At 33.8% G+C, this 15,941-nt stretch overlaps 1 non-coding gene across 1 annotated transcript; it reads left to right on the plus strand.

The window, feature by feature from the left end:
- The first annotated feature begins 9,993 nt into the window (after positions 1-9,993).
- Trnas-gcu lies at positions 9,994-10,075 on the plus strand. Its single transcript has one exon. It is a non-coding gene; the product is annotated as a tRNA-Ser (tRNA).
- The last annotated feature ends 5,866 nt before the right edge of the window (positions 10,076-15,941 follow it).

Consider the following 15,941-nt stretch of genomic DNA (forward strand, 5'->3'; position numbering starts at 1 on the left):
GTTCTACGATATACGTATTTTAAAATGTTGAATTTTCCGATAAATAAAAATAGCCATCTAAATTAACCTATTAGTTTGAAAATTGCAGCAGATGATTAATAGTAATTGAATAGGAGGAGTAGAAGGATGAGGAAGAGAGGAAGGAGTAGTAGGGGTGAGGAAGAGGAGGTGGTGGAGGAGGAGAAGAGAGAGAAGGGGGAGGAGGAAGAGGAGAAGAAGGAGGAAGAAGAGGAGGCATTGGGCAAAGTGCTCTGTGAAGGAGTAGTATATAATATAGGTAGTTAGGAGGTCGATGAATCAAAAATCCCCACTTACCCCTACTACCTGTGCTAAGGGTATCGGGTGGTTTAAAAAAGTACCATTTTTTCGTAATATACAGGAGTGTTTACGAACAATCTACCCTATATAATAAATACTCTAGGGCATTGTTCCTGGGTAAGAAACATATCTAAATATCATATATTTAAATTGTCCGGAAGTCTTCAGTTACTCACACAGCGGCCATTTTGATTTTTTCACTCATAATTTTTTTCTTAATAATGGTTAAACATACGAAATTGAAACTTCACACACTCATTTATAACAACTAGACAAAGCTACAAAAAAATGATAATTTTTTCACATTCATAAAACAAAATGGCTGCCATTTACAATTTTGTTTCTTAAATAACTCAGAAACTGTTGGTTTTACAAAACATTTATAAAAATAACTTTTTTAGTAAATTTAATTACCTATCGATTGACACCTTATTTATCAAGATTGAACAAATATTAAGTGAGATTTGGCAGCTTTAGTGGTTGCCAATCCCCCTACCTGTAGAGGGTTATGTAACGTTATTTTATCCTTTGAAATGACCTAAAATCGCTTAATAATTACTTGCAATGCGAATAGAGATTGTTGCATCATGTAGGCGACACTATCCAGTGGCGTATCCAGGGGGAGGGGGATATGGGGATGTATCCCCCCCCCCAAAATGGGACCTGAGTTTTATAGTGGCCGGATTAACCACTGAAATTTGCTTCTATAGTAAGGTCCACGTTATAATGACAGTACTTGATCAACTTTGGTTTTGCTATCCTTGTCTATCATTCGACGAAGCCGGTGGTACTATCCTTTTCCAGGTCCACAACGATGCCAAGTATGTTTTTGACAGTGTAGAAATATAATTAATTAATGCAGAGAATCGGCATCGCTATTCTTTTATCTTTATCCACTGCCATTATAACGTGGACCGCACTATAATGCCATATTTTCTTCATATTGTACTACTAATCAAAAAATATATAACGGATGAGAGAATAAGACAGACGTGATAATATTATGATATATTTTCTTGTAGACAGTGTGTGATTTAGTGTGTAGGGTCTAGATAGCGGGCTGATAGGGACTTAAATGGCAGGAAACTTCAGATAGCACTCAAAGTTACTGTAGTTCACAGTCATGAAGAAATTCAATATTGCTCATATTGCTCATATTGCTCTAGTTGATTGTAGTTTATGCAGTTTCATGCATGTGGATGAAAATTATGACTGCGTATAGTTCATATCCTTGAACAATGCTCCAGCAGCTTTTTCTGGAGAGTACCCACACAATTCCTCAGTTCTGATCAACGGGCGTAGTTTTTATCGTGAACAGGGGAACACATCCCCCTAATGTTTGGAAAAAAGGATCTATCCCCCTCCCAAATGTGAGTTCAAGCACTGAAATACTGCTTTATTGGAGCCAAAACTAGAGCTTTCTAGCTTGTTATCTAATAATGAGCAGACCTAGCCTACTACAAAATTATAATTTTTTAACAGTCTAATGACTAATGAAATTCTACTAGATTCCATTCTATTATTTGTTATTCAATCAAAAACCCTCAGGCCTGTACAATTTTTAGGGGAAAATCGAAGTAAGTGGCCTAATGGAAACCAAAAAAAATTGAATGGAATGTTCGTTCTCAAGTGGAAATTGCGTAAAATCGCATCAAATTGAAGGTACATTCTCAAAATTTTCCAGGGGAAGCCCCCGAACCCCCCTTTTGTGAGGGATATTCCATACCCTCTAAGGTGCAAATTCAGTGGAATAAGTATGTTGTATTCCATACCCCCACACCCCCCGGTGTCACCCCAAAGTTTAGGTACTCTCTACTCCAATGTTATGAACCCACCCCGAAATTTTTTTCTGGATACGTCACTGCTGACTCTATCAGCATGCTTTGGTTTGCACTGCAACACTAAAGCTGCCAAATCTCACTTAATCTTATTAAATCTTATTAAATAATGTGTCAATCGATAGGTAATTAAATTTACTAAAAGACGTTTCTCTTGCAATCTTTTTGTAAAACCAACAGTTTCTAAGTTATTTAAGAAAAAAAATTTAATAGCCGCCATTTTGTTTTATGAATTTGAAAAACTATCATTTTTTTTAGCTTTGTCTAGTTGTTATAAATTATTGTGAAAAGTTTCAATTTCGTAATAATTATGTTTAACCATTATTTAGAGAAGAAATAATTGGTGAAAAACAAAATGGCCGCTGTGTGAGTAACTGAAGACTTCCGGACAATTTAAATAATATGATATTTAAATTTGTTTCTTACCCAGGAACAATGCCCTAGAGTAGGGAGTTCGTAAACACTGTATAATTGAACATGCGTCTTACAGTCATGACCATCCTTTCCTTTATTCAATTATAAAATTCAAGTTTTATGTACTTATAAAATTCCAGCAAGTTTAATATCCTTCAAATCTTATTCTAACTTATGAGGTATATTATTTTTTTGTATTTCCACAGGCAACTTTTCCATATAATTCTACATATAGTTACGAGAGATATTCACTCATGAAAGGGTGAAATTCTCAAAAAATCACTTTCTCTTCAATTCTTTCTTCTTATTCAGGTTTTTATAAAGTTTTAATCATCAACAAAAAAAAACCCGTGCGGACGATGAGCTTATAGAACATTGAATTATCTTCAATATTAATATAATTTATTATAATACCGTATAAAGCCTTTATTTTCACTGTTCTATGCACTTTTTTATAAGGGTGTGACAATGGAGAATTCAAATCTTTTATAAAAATTACCTAGTCAGAGATCTTTGACCATATATTTTTAATCAAATATAATATGTTATAACTAAGTTAATTTTCTAAACATTGAGCTTGGTAAAAGTGCCACAAAATCCTCGAAATTTCTGTTTCTTTTTCAATTTTCGTCAAATCTGGTCGTCGGACGAAAACGATAACTTTTCGCCTTTTCATTACGGTGTGGTAGCCTATAAAAGTTTACCGTGGGTGATCCGTAACTTAATTTTTTTATATGTGAGCTACCGGTACGGAAGACTAACTACTTAAAATTTTGGAGAGAATATTGAACTCTATCTTATCCATTAATATAAAATACGGTAGGCCTACAGAGAATGAGAACCTCATCTATAACTTCTCAAATACGTTACCGTAACTTACGGTACGTGTCAAATTTCTAAAAATGAAGTTTTTTATACATTTAATTTAGGTACTCTGTACGCGATTCCAGTATTGAATATTGATGTTGAATATGAATGAATGAAAATATCTAAATTTAATAATGAGTTAATGGGGATACATATAGTGTCCAAATGAATTACGAACATACTCATCATCTTCAAACTGACATTTCCAATTTGGCTATTATTTTTCAAATTTCGCGCTCTTACCCCAAATAGGCGATGTAAGTGATGACGTAAGCCGTTGCTACGACGCCATTTTGGTTTCTAAACAAACCGTTGCTATGGAGAGAGAGCATGTTATTCAAATGGGACTAAAACATCACCTTACATTTACAAGTATATCAATGAAATAATTGATTTCTAAGAGTTGAGAATATTTTTTTCATGTTCTTCACACTCAAATCATCAACTCTCAGTATTTATTCAGATCAAATAAATTTTTTTGGGACAGCCAAAGCAGAAAGTCTCACGAAGTAGAGCTTAGTACCATGTCTGTAGTCTGCTATGGAAAACCTACATGTAGAGAAAGTTGAAGTGCAATTTGAATTATTACCTAGAATTTCATTAGATTGCTATAAAGTTGTAATTTAAAAATTCCTATGAATATATTCTGTTTTCCTATTGTTTAGTGTAACTGTAAGAGTAGACTATAGGTTAGGTGTTTTCGTTTAGCAAAATAACCTAGGTAGGCTACTTATAAGTTTGGTGTGAGGTTTTCTGAAGTACCTATATAATTAGTAATACTATATACTATATAATTCAGTACGCCTCTGGCAGTTGAATGAGTAACATCGATTGTTAACAGCTCCGTGTTATTAACCAGTTTTTTATCAATTTAAATCATTATGCAGTGTTCAAAATGTGACAGTGATGTTCCGGAACAGGACCTTATTTTTTGTTGTGTTTGTAAAAAATATTTACATTTCGTGTGTGAACTTATTAACGAAAAAAACTTTCGTAAAATGTCAAATGACACTAGAAGTAAATGGAAATGTATAGTGTGTAAGTCGGTGGCAGTAGCGGGTAAACAGCAGAAGCAGATAAGCAGTGCAGACGGCGCCAGTGCGGGTGACAAAGCGGCATTGTCTACTGTGGTTGAGGCGGGGGTCGCGGTGTCAACACAGAGTGCCGCCGCTCCGTCTACCTTCACTTCTACTAGTAGTAGGCCTACAACTACTCTCTCACAGGCTGACCTTCAAGCGATCGGCCAAGTTGTTAAACAGCTGATTCAATCGGAGTTGCCGCCAGATTTCAAAACTGACTTCGCTGAGTTTAAAAAATCGATTCAATTCATTTCGGAGGAATTTGAAAGTTTCAAAAATGATTTAACATCCATCAAGCTGGAGAATGAAAAAATTAAAAAGGACAATGAAAAATTGAAAAGTGATAATGAAAAACTGAAAACAGATATTGCGGACCTACAATCTTACAGTCGTAGAGATAATATTGTGGTTACCGGAATAACAGAAACAAATAACGAATGTGTCAATGAGGTTTTTAATATGCTTTCAAAAACGATTGGAAGTGAGTTAACTGCTAGAGACATAAGTGTTGCTCATCGCCTTCCCAGTAAGAAGAAAGACAGCATCAAACCGATAGTAATTAAATTCGTACGTCGTCAAGATAAGATGTCATGGATGGGTCATTTTCGTCTAGCATCTTCGCAGGACAATAGTGGGGCTGGTATATCGGCGAAAAACATTTCAGCTGTTCTACCTGAAACAAGGGTGATGGCTTACGAACATTTGATACCTTCAACGCTTGAACTGCTAAATACGACCAGAACAATCGCTCGGGAGAAAGGATATCGCTTTGTGTGGGTACGTGATGGTAATATTCTTGTCAAAAAAGACGAAACCAGTAAGAATGTTTTACATATTAAAAGTGATGTGGACCTTTCTAAGATGTAAGTACTAAAGACTTGTTTAACAATGAACAGTAAAATAATTTTATTATGGACATTTTTGAAAATTTAGATGAATTCGATGAAGTTGAGACATTATGTTTGAATAACTCTAATGATTATTACAATATTATTTCTAATCAACCCAGTGTAAATTTTGATATAATTCATAGTAATATCAGATTCATTGGGAAGAATTTAGACGAGTTCTGTTTAGAATTTGCTAATGTATTGCCATTTATAGACATGATTGTATTATCTGAGACGGGTCACCAAGGTGTTAGGCCCATAGGGTGTGATATACCTGGTTTTAATCAGTACTATTCAATGAATCACACAAATAGAAATGGGGGTGTAGTAGTTTACTTGAAAAAAGATTATGATCATGTTCATGTGCGGGAATGCACAATAGTTGGGGCTAGTTGTCTCGTGATAGAGCTGAAAATTTTTGAGGAGGAGTGGGTTATTGTTTGTGCTTACAGATCACCTAATGATAATTGCCAGGACTTTGTTAACTCTTTAGCTGAGCTGCTTTCGAATTTAAATTTAGGAAAAAATATTATATTTGTAGGAGATATAAATATTGATATCTTGAATAATAGAAATAACATCCACACTGAATCTTATTTGAATTTATTGAACGAAAATGGGCTTATATCTTATGTGAATTGTTTTACAAGGGTTCCATTTCAGGGAACACCTTCGTGTTTAGATCATTATTTCGGTAATGTTCACACTAATAAGCACATTGAACCCATGGTATTGAAGACTTGTATTACTGATCACTATGTTACTTCTCTTAGGGTTCGTTGTGAAATAGACTTGACTAACAATGCTGCTCAGTTGCCACTTGTTGCCACCAGGCTCGATTATGATAGGCTTTTGTCTCTTATCCAGTCTGAGGGCTGGCAGTCTGTATTTTCTAGTAGGGATGTTAATGTTTCAACAGATAACTTTGTAGCAACTCTACAAAGCTATATTGAAAAATCCACTATAAATGTAGCCAAATCTAGTTCGAGGTTTAAAAAAATCAAGCCATGGATTACTCAAGGTTTAGTATTTTCTATTAGAAGAAAGCAAGCTCTATTTAACAAATGTAAAAAGGAACCATTCAATTTAAATCTGAGAAATTATTTTAGAAGTTATCGAAATAGATTGACAGTCCTTATTAGAGAAGCTAAACGATTGTATTATAGCAGAAAAATTGAGGAGGCTGGAAATGATGTAAAACGGACTTGGAATGTAGTTAGGGAGGTAGCTGGTTGTAAAATAAGGAAGGAGTGTTTGGAAGAAATTGAAATTGATGGTAATGTCTATAGTGCTAGGGATAATCCCAATATATGTGCTAATGCTTTTAACGATTTTTTCATCTCTATAGGAGAGAAAATGGTACAAAATATTCCTAGTGAGCCTGGTGACGATTTGCAACCAGACAATCCCCACAATCCGCAAGATTATTTTACTTTTCAATATGTATCAGAGACTGAGGTTGTGGAGGCGATCGAGAGTCTTAGAGGTGCATCTGGGCCTGGTCATGATGGCATTACTGTATCTGTTTTAAAATCTGTTAAAAGTATTGTTGCCTCTCCACTCAAACACATTATTAATGTAAGTTTTGAACAAGGTATTTTTCCAGATTCTTTTAAAACAACTGTAGTAAAACCAATATTCAAATCACAAGACAAAAGGAAAATTACCAACTATAGACCTATAAGTTTACTTTCGAATTTGGCTAAAATAATTGAAAAATGTGTAAAGAGACAGCTACATAAATTTTTGGAAGTGAATAATATTCTGTCAAAAAATCAATTTGGTTTTAGAGAGGGGATGGGAACACAGGAAGCAATTGCTGCTTTTGTTCAAGAAACAATCTTAAACTTGGATGTAGGTAGGAGACAAATAGCTATTTTTCTTGATCTTGCAAAAGCCTTTGATACAGTTTGCCATGATCGTCTACTTGATTGTCTCCGTAGCCTTGGTCTTGAGGATGTGGCACTGGGATGGTTTTGCAGTTATTTAAAGAATAGGCAACAATGTGTTAGAGTCAATAACACTGTTAGTGAATATAAATCTGTTAAAATGGGAATCCCGCAGGGAACAGTGATTGGACCTTGCCTCTTCCTGATCTATATTAATGACTTTTGTAACCTTAATTTAATCAATGGGAAAATATTGTCATTTGCAGACGATGCAGTTTTAATTTTTCATGAAGAAAACTGGGCTAGCACATATGACTCAGCTGCTAGGGGACTGGGAGAAGTAAAAAAATGGCTTGATAGAAGAAAACTGACTCTGAATTTGTCCAAAACAAAATACATCTCTTTTTCCTTGAATATACAGAATCAGCCAGTTAATATGTCACTTGTTTTGCATTCTCCAAATTGTCTTAGTCATGTAGATTTAGGGTGTTCAGTTAATTGTAATAAAATAGAGAAGGTTAGCAGTATCAGATATCTTGGAGTAATGGTTGATCAGCATTTAAAGTGGGATGTACATTTGTCGCAGCTTACTACACGATCTAGAAAACTTATTTATTTATTTGTGAAATTACGTTCTGTTTTGCCTATGAAAGTCATGAAGATAGTGTATTATGCACTGGCACAGTCATTGCTCCAATATGGTATTGTGGGTTGGGGTGGTGCATATACAAATGTTCTAAAACCAGTAAAAACAATACAAAATTTAATATTAAAAATTATTCTGAAAAAGAATAGAATGTATTCAACAAGATTGGCTTTTTTGGAATTTTCAGTTCTACCGATTAGACAGATATACCTGAAACACATCATATTATATTATAAGAAGCTATCACTTTTTCATTTCATTAATAGAACGGATTGTGCTATTACAAGACGGGAGGAGTCAGGTCTGGTTACTGTTCCTAGATTATTGACTACTGCTGGTCAGCGTAGCTTCATATATTTATCTCCATTATTTTTTAATATTCTTCCAAGTAATTTGAGAGGTTTACTCGCCCAAAAAAACTTTGGACTACATTTGAAAAAGTATCTGGTTAGCTCTCATGGCTGGGATAGTGCCGAGAATTTCTGGATTACATTAGTATAGTAATTATTCCAATTGAATAGATTTCATTTTGTACCACATCTTATATCATGTTATACACTGGGCTAGGCAATATCAGGTCATTATTATAATTTATTATAATTTACAAATTTTGTTGCATTCTAACACATATTGTATGTAAATATATTGATCTATTATAGCATCACTGATTTATCTTGTTTATTGAAAGGATTTGATTTTAGTTGTTAATGTATATACTGTAATGTTAATTAATAATAAGTAAGTAGTCAAAGTACGGCTGCTCCTTCCCCAAGCTCGAGCTTGCTCTTTTGGGGAAGTAGTTCCTTATGTTTATTTGTATTTCCTATTGATTCATTTTGTTGTTATATTTCTAAATTGTGAATTATTGTAATGCTTTTTCAAGGAATAAATAAATAAATAAATAAAAAAAAAAAAAAAAAATAAATTGTTTTCAATCTACGTGAAATCGTAAAATATTGGAATGAACTAAACACAATAAAAAAGATGTAGATGCAGTGACCACTAATCATGTTGTATACTTCCTAAGTTCCTATATTCTAACTAAACGGTGATGATGTTTACAAGAATTCAAAAGGGGTAAGTAAACATGTAGAGTAAAGCAAATAATTAAGTATTTTATTTGCTACATTCAGTGTAAACATAATTGTATTAATAATTTTACTAATGTAGTTATTCTAGATAAATTTGATAAATATTATTTTTATTAACAATAGCATAACCTAAAAATGTAGTACAGAACTTATAAGAGGCGAGCTAGACCTTGGGATTTTCAGGAAATCTAAAAAAATGGTATGCAGCCTGCCTTTTCACTGTAATGTTTACAGTCAGGAACAAAGAAAATGATCGTTTGCTTCAAACCATTTTCATTTTTGATCGAAATCAGACTGTATACATTTTCAAATAAACATTTCTAATGTGAAACAGCAGACTGTAAAACTTCCAGCATATGCTGTGACAGTAGACTTATATTGAAAACAAAATAATAATTAAAAATTTGATGTAAGAATTCATGTGGCACTTTAACTTTCTCTTCAACAAGGCTTACCATAGCAGCCTACATACATAGAACTATGCACTACTTCGTGAGACTTTCTGCTTTGGCTGTCCCAAAAGAATTTATTCGATCTGAATAAATACTGGAAATTGATGATTTGAGTGTGTAGAACTTGAAAAAAATATGTTCAACTCTTAGAAATCTATTATTTCATTGATATACTCGTAAATGTAAGGTGATGTTTTAGACCCATAAGAATAACATGCTCTCTCTCCTTAGCAACGGTTTGTTTAGAGACTAAAATGGCGTCTTAGCAACGGCTTACGTCACACTTACATCGCCCATTCTAATAAGCTCAAAAATGATGAAAAATCGCACGTTTCTGGAATGTAGAACAATAAAATTTCTGATTCTATTTTCAATTTTCTGATTCAAAAACCTGTTTGAGATCAATTTGATAGTCAATCACACAAATTATATTATTTTATCAATAGTCATGGATAGAGTATGTGAGATTCATTTTCAAGACATGATAATTTCATGACCTTCCCAACAGCGACGAGGTGGCCGAGTGGTTAAGGCGTTGGACTGCTAATCCAATGTGCTCTGCACGCGTGGGTTCGAATCCCATCCTCGTCGAATCTTTTTGCTCCTAGTTCATCCTCATATTATACTTTTCTATATAATATTTTCTTCTTTTATGAATACTACTGGAGATATAATAATATTGGTGTTTTCTTATAGAATTTAGGCTTTTTATTTTTTTATAGTTCTCACTCATATTAAACATGAAATATTTATTTTTCCTCCAGAATATCTGAAAGCCAGGTACCAGCATGTAGAGGTCTATTATAGTATAGGTAGCCTACTTTGCGACAAAATAATAATTTCGACCAAATGGAAATCGGTTTGATCATGCCATGATGCCACCCTAGTACCCTATATAGCGTAGACTACTGGCGTTTTAAAGGTTGACAGTTTTTAAAGATAAATATTATTGTACTAAACTACTGACTAAAATCTAAAATATTATTTATTTATTGTTGTGCGAACATAGTTCAAAAGTCTAGTAGGTACCTAATAATAATTAATAAAGCCGTCTCTATAATATATTTTACTCCTGTATTGGCATCAGATAAATCTTTCAGTCACTGGCAGGGCTAGATGCCTATATGACTTGCCTATATGTCATTAATTTTACAAACGGGATCCTTGCAAGGATCAAGATTCAATTCAAAATCATGGTCCTTCTAACTTGCTTTCATAAACAATAAGATACTAAAATATCATTAAAATATATATTATTTAATATCGTCTTAGGACAGATGCCTTCCTACAGTGAAGTAATATATATATTATAGTGGTGGGAATTGAAGGAATTCTGATGTAAAACAGGTCCCAAATCCATTATAATAATATTTTCATGGACGATTTCAATTCACAGAACCTATTGTAATTTGCTATTATAATTTGAACCTATTGTAACCTGCTGTGAATCGTGAACATACAAATATCGTTTTCTACCTTCTTGACATGACTCGATAGGAGAGTCATAATCATCACCAATATTGAAATTCAACGTTATAAAGTCAGCTCCTCATCAATAACATCAGTTTGCTATCCTTGTCTGTCATTAGACAAAGCAGATAACTCCATCCTTTTCTAGCCCCGCAGTCCGCACTATTGCCAAATTGTTTGTAGGCTATGAAGAAATATGATGAACTATTAGAATATTCAATACCAAGGATGAAAATTTATTGTCAAATCATGGAAATATATATTTTTTTGGTGAAAATATTTGAGAGATATATAGGCTAATGATCATTATTAAAACAATAATTAATATTAGGCTACTTATCAGATTTAGCGTAATTAATTGAATTGCTATCTACTATAGAAATTGTAATGGTGAGGAGAAGCCTCCACCAAATAAGCTGCGTACGAAAATGATAACAAAAATGGAAGAAAAGAATACGGTATCTACACTTTAATTTCAATTCAATTTATTTCGTCTTACACTCACACATACAAGTCCAATATAGAGATTAACAAAAAGAATACATGCAAACAACAACAACAATACACATTAAAACAACATAAAAATAAAGTGGTGCAAAAAAAGGATGGAAGATTGAAGGGATGGATTGATTGAATTAAATTGATAACATTAGTTAAATATGGTAATAAGGTTAAATAATTATTAATATTGGGCTATTTCAAAAGGAAATATATATAATTTAATTTTTTTTTCATTTTTTGTATATATATATATATATATATATATATATATAATATATATATATATATATATATAAATTACACAACACTAGCTCTTAGAAATTCTTAAAATGAATAATTATTAGGAATGCTACTCGCTTGGCTGCAAAGATTTCAATTTTTGTGGTAATGAAATTAAAAGGATCTCAACAAAACACCTACCTATTTTTCGAGATGGCTTTCCGTTTCGAATTCACTGATAAACGCGACTTTACAATTAATATAAAAACAAATTATCTGAACTAATGAATAAGGTTCAGAACTTGTCTTCTCTAATAATACAATTCTTTTTATACTGCCCGAACTTTGACAGAAAAACTGTATTATAAAAAAACAATCCCCTTCACTAGATCAGCCGGACTTACTGTCAGTCCTATCAAACGAGCTCTCCCCAAAAAAAAATTTTTGGGTATTAATAAGCTATCAGTCAGTGACAGCCAACTCGAGTACATAACATTTTTCTATCTATCGCACGAGCGCACATTTGTCATTAAAATAGAGAAAGATGCTACAGCAAATTTGACAACAAACAAATAAACAATTTTTCTGTCGATGACAAATGACTGTTCAATGAATTATAATTTTGAAACTCTAAAATCCTGATCAATATGAGATAAATATATAATTACATACATGACGCACATGACCAGGTAACAAAATTTGTAGATAAATTGTGGCAACTAAGACGTGCTATCATTTCTAGACTTTATAAAGTGAGTACCTCACTATCGGTAGGTCTACATAGGTACTTTGTAACTTTTCAACTACACGGACATTTTTCACATAGGAACTCAACTTGTTCTCAGGCGGTTTAAATTTCCACGAATGGGTAGTAATGCAAGGGCTACATTCAGTATCAATATTGAAGCATGCCACACAAATTTGAGGTGCGTCTTTGCTGCGTTTTGTTTGTGACGCTTGTTTTAACGCTGCTTTACATTAAAAAAATCTGATGTGGCGCACTCACCTGACGCTAGTGTTCACGCGCATCTCAAGTCCAAGATTTGAGCCAGTTGGTGACAGGACAATAACGCTGGAGACACAATAGGTCTGCTATCTCTTCATAGTGAATGATTTAATAGAACCAACAGTTGCCAACAGTTTGCAATTGAATAATCACATTTTCTCGAATTTCAAGCTTATTTTCAATTTTAGATGAAAAAGGTGAAAATGTTACTGAACATTAATTGTAGAGATTTTCATGCTCAATCTTTTCCAATTGATTTTTTTTTGTTTAAATTGTATCTGAAGCCTGATAATTGGGAATCTAAAATCAAACGTTACAGAGATGGGGCGAAGCTCCTGAAATTTTTACAGATATGGGACTTGTGGCAGTTGATAGAGCTTATCAATGACTATTTTAGGTATAAATTTGATCAAAATCTTTGGAGCCGTTTTTGAGAAAATCGCGAAAAACCCGGTTTTTGACATAATTTTCGCAATTTTAGCCGCCATCTTGAATTGCATTTGATCGAAATTGTTCTTGTCGGATTCTTATAGGGGAATGACCTTAAGTTCCAATTTTCAAGTCATTCCGTTAATTGGGAGATGAAATATCGTGTACACAGACGCATATACACACACACACACACACACACACACACATATATACAGACACAAAAACCACTTTTTTGGACTCAGGGGACCTTGAAACGTATAGAAATTTAGAAATTGGCGTACCTTAGTTTTTTTCGGAAAGCAATACTTTCCTTACCTATGGTAATAGGGCAAGGAAAGTAAAAATGCGGCAACTATGACTGTGGCGTCCTATCATTTCCAGACTTCATAAAGTGAATACCTCACTATCGGTAGGTCTACATACTTTGTAAGTCACTGTCACACGGACATTTTTCACATAGAAACTCAACTTGTTGGGTCAACTTGAATGGGTAGTAATGCCATATATTTAAGCATATTGAATATATATATATATATATATATATATATATATATATATATATATATATATATATATTGAAGCATATATATTGCTTCAATATTGAAGCATGCCACACAAATTTGTTTTCATGCTGTAAAAGGTGCGTCTTTGCTGCGTTTGTTTGTGACGCTTGTTTTAACGCTGCTGTACATTAAAAAAATCTGGTATGGCGCACTCACCTGACGCTAGTGTTCACGCGCATCTCAAGTCCAAGATTTGAGCCAGTCGGTGACAGGACAATAACGCTGGAGACACAATAGGTCTGCTATCTCTTCATAGTGAATGATTTAATAGAATCAACAGTTGCCAACAGTTTGCAATTGAATATAATCACATTTTCTCGAATTTCAAGCTTATTTTCAATTTTAGATGAAAAAGGTGAAAATGTTACTGAACATTAATTGTGGAGATTTTCATGCTCAATCTTTTCCAATTGAATTTTTTTGTTTAAATTGTATCTGAAGCCTGATTATTGAGAAACTAAAATCAAACGTTGCATAGATGGGGCGGAGCTCCTGAAATTTTTTACAGATATGGGACTTGTGGCAGTTGATAGAGCTTATCAATGACTATTTTAGGTATAAATTTGATCAAAATCTTTGGAGCCGTTTTTGAGAAAATCGCGAAAAACCCGGTTTTTGACATCATTTTCGCAATTTTAGCCGCCATCTTGAATTGCATTTGATCGAAATTGTTCTTGTCGGATTCTTATAGGGGAAGGACCTTAAGTTCCAAATTTCAAGTCATTCCGTTAATTGGGAGATGAGATATCGTGTACACAGACGCACATACACTCATACACACACACACAAACATACAGACCAATACACAAAAACCACTTTTTTGGACTCAGGGGACATTGAAACGTATAGAAATTTAGAAATTGGGGTACCTTAATTTTTTTCGGAAAGCAATACTTTCATTACCTATGGTGATAGGGCGAGGAAAGTAATAAATTATCATAAACAGCTGCTACTATCGCTTGAAAAACACATAAAGGTGCGTACAGATATACGCGCCTCCAAAACGCTCCGATCATGAACGTTACGGGAGATGTTAGCTCTTCTCGCGTTCCACTCTTGCTCCCCGGTCGATCATAAATCGATCTGCTCGAGTGACGTTCGATTGCGGAGCACAGCGAAGGTCTGTACGCACCTTTAAGTGTGGCCATAATCTATAGTGCCGTTTCAAAAGCTGTTAAAACAAGTTGCAGTTGTAAGAAGAATGCACGTGTGTTGAAAACATAGTGGAGTTGCAAATGTAGAGTGTAGCAGAGAAGGTAGCTGATTGTTGAAAATTAATGAATTAAATGTGACAAGCTTAGAATGTAGCAAAAAATAGCTGAGAGTGTTGAATGTAAAAGTAATCCAAATGTGTCTGCTTCACTTACTACCTTTGACTCTCCACTATGATATGACACATTTGAATACACACATTAATTTTTAACACTCTCAGCTTCATTCTCTGCTACACTTTACCTTTGCAGCTGCACTACGGTATGTTTTGACCCTTAGATCACAGCACTCTTCTTCCTCCAGCAAAGATTGTTCACTAGTTTTGATGAATCTATATAATTTCATTCATCCAATTCTTTCATTCTTAATATTAATGGTTAATAATTATACAGTAATGAAATTTTATAACTCCTGACGAAGTATTGAACCTCTCAGTTTTAAGAAGGAAATTATGAGCATGCAGCCACTGATTCAATGAGAATCTCAAAATTAATATCCTAGGTACTTTTTTAACAAGATAGCTTTCAAACAGCATCATTTATTGTTATTATTCGTCCAATTTACCACCCACGGAAGGGGTATTTGGATATGTCGATAATATGTATTCAAATCAAATCATATTTCATTTATTTTAGATAGCAAAAATATGTAACATAACATGAAAACATAAAAATATGTACATAGTAATACTGAGCAGCCTAACTCATCTCGTAATGTGCTTCAAATTCATGAATTGAGTATGCACAAATGCTCAAAAGCTGCTCCTTCATCAATACTCTGAATTTACGTCCTGTATTTTCTCTTATGTTAGCTGGTAATTTATTGTACAGTCGAATCCCAGCACTCTTTACTCCTCTCTCATACATGGTGGTCCTGTGTGCATCATCTCGCAACTCTTCCCTATGCCTTGTTCTATAATTGTGGAAATGTGCGCCAGTTCTGTATTTATTCTTGTTCCTATCTATGAAACATACGGTCTCTAGGATGTACAAGCTTGGAAGAGGGAGAATTTTCATCTCTTTAAAGTATAATCTGCAGCTTGAACGTAGATTCT

The sequence above is a fragment of the Nilaparvata lugens genome, chromosome 1, assembly GCF_014356525.2.
Source record: "Nilaparvata lugens isolate BPH chromosome 1, ASM1435652v1, whole genome shotgun sequence".
Classification (NCBI taxonomy): Eukaryota; Metazoa; Arthropoda; class Insecta; order Hemiptera; family Delphacidae; genus Nilaparvata; species Nilaparvata lugens.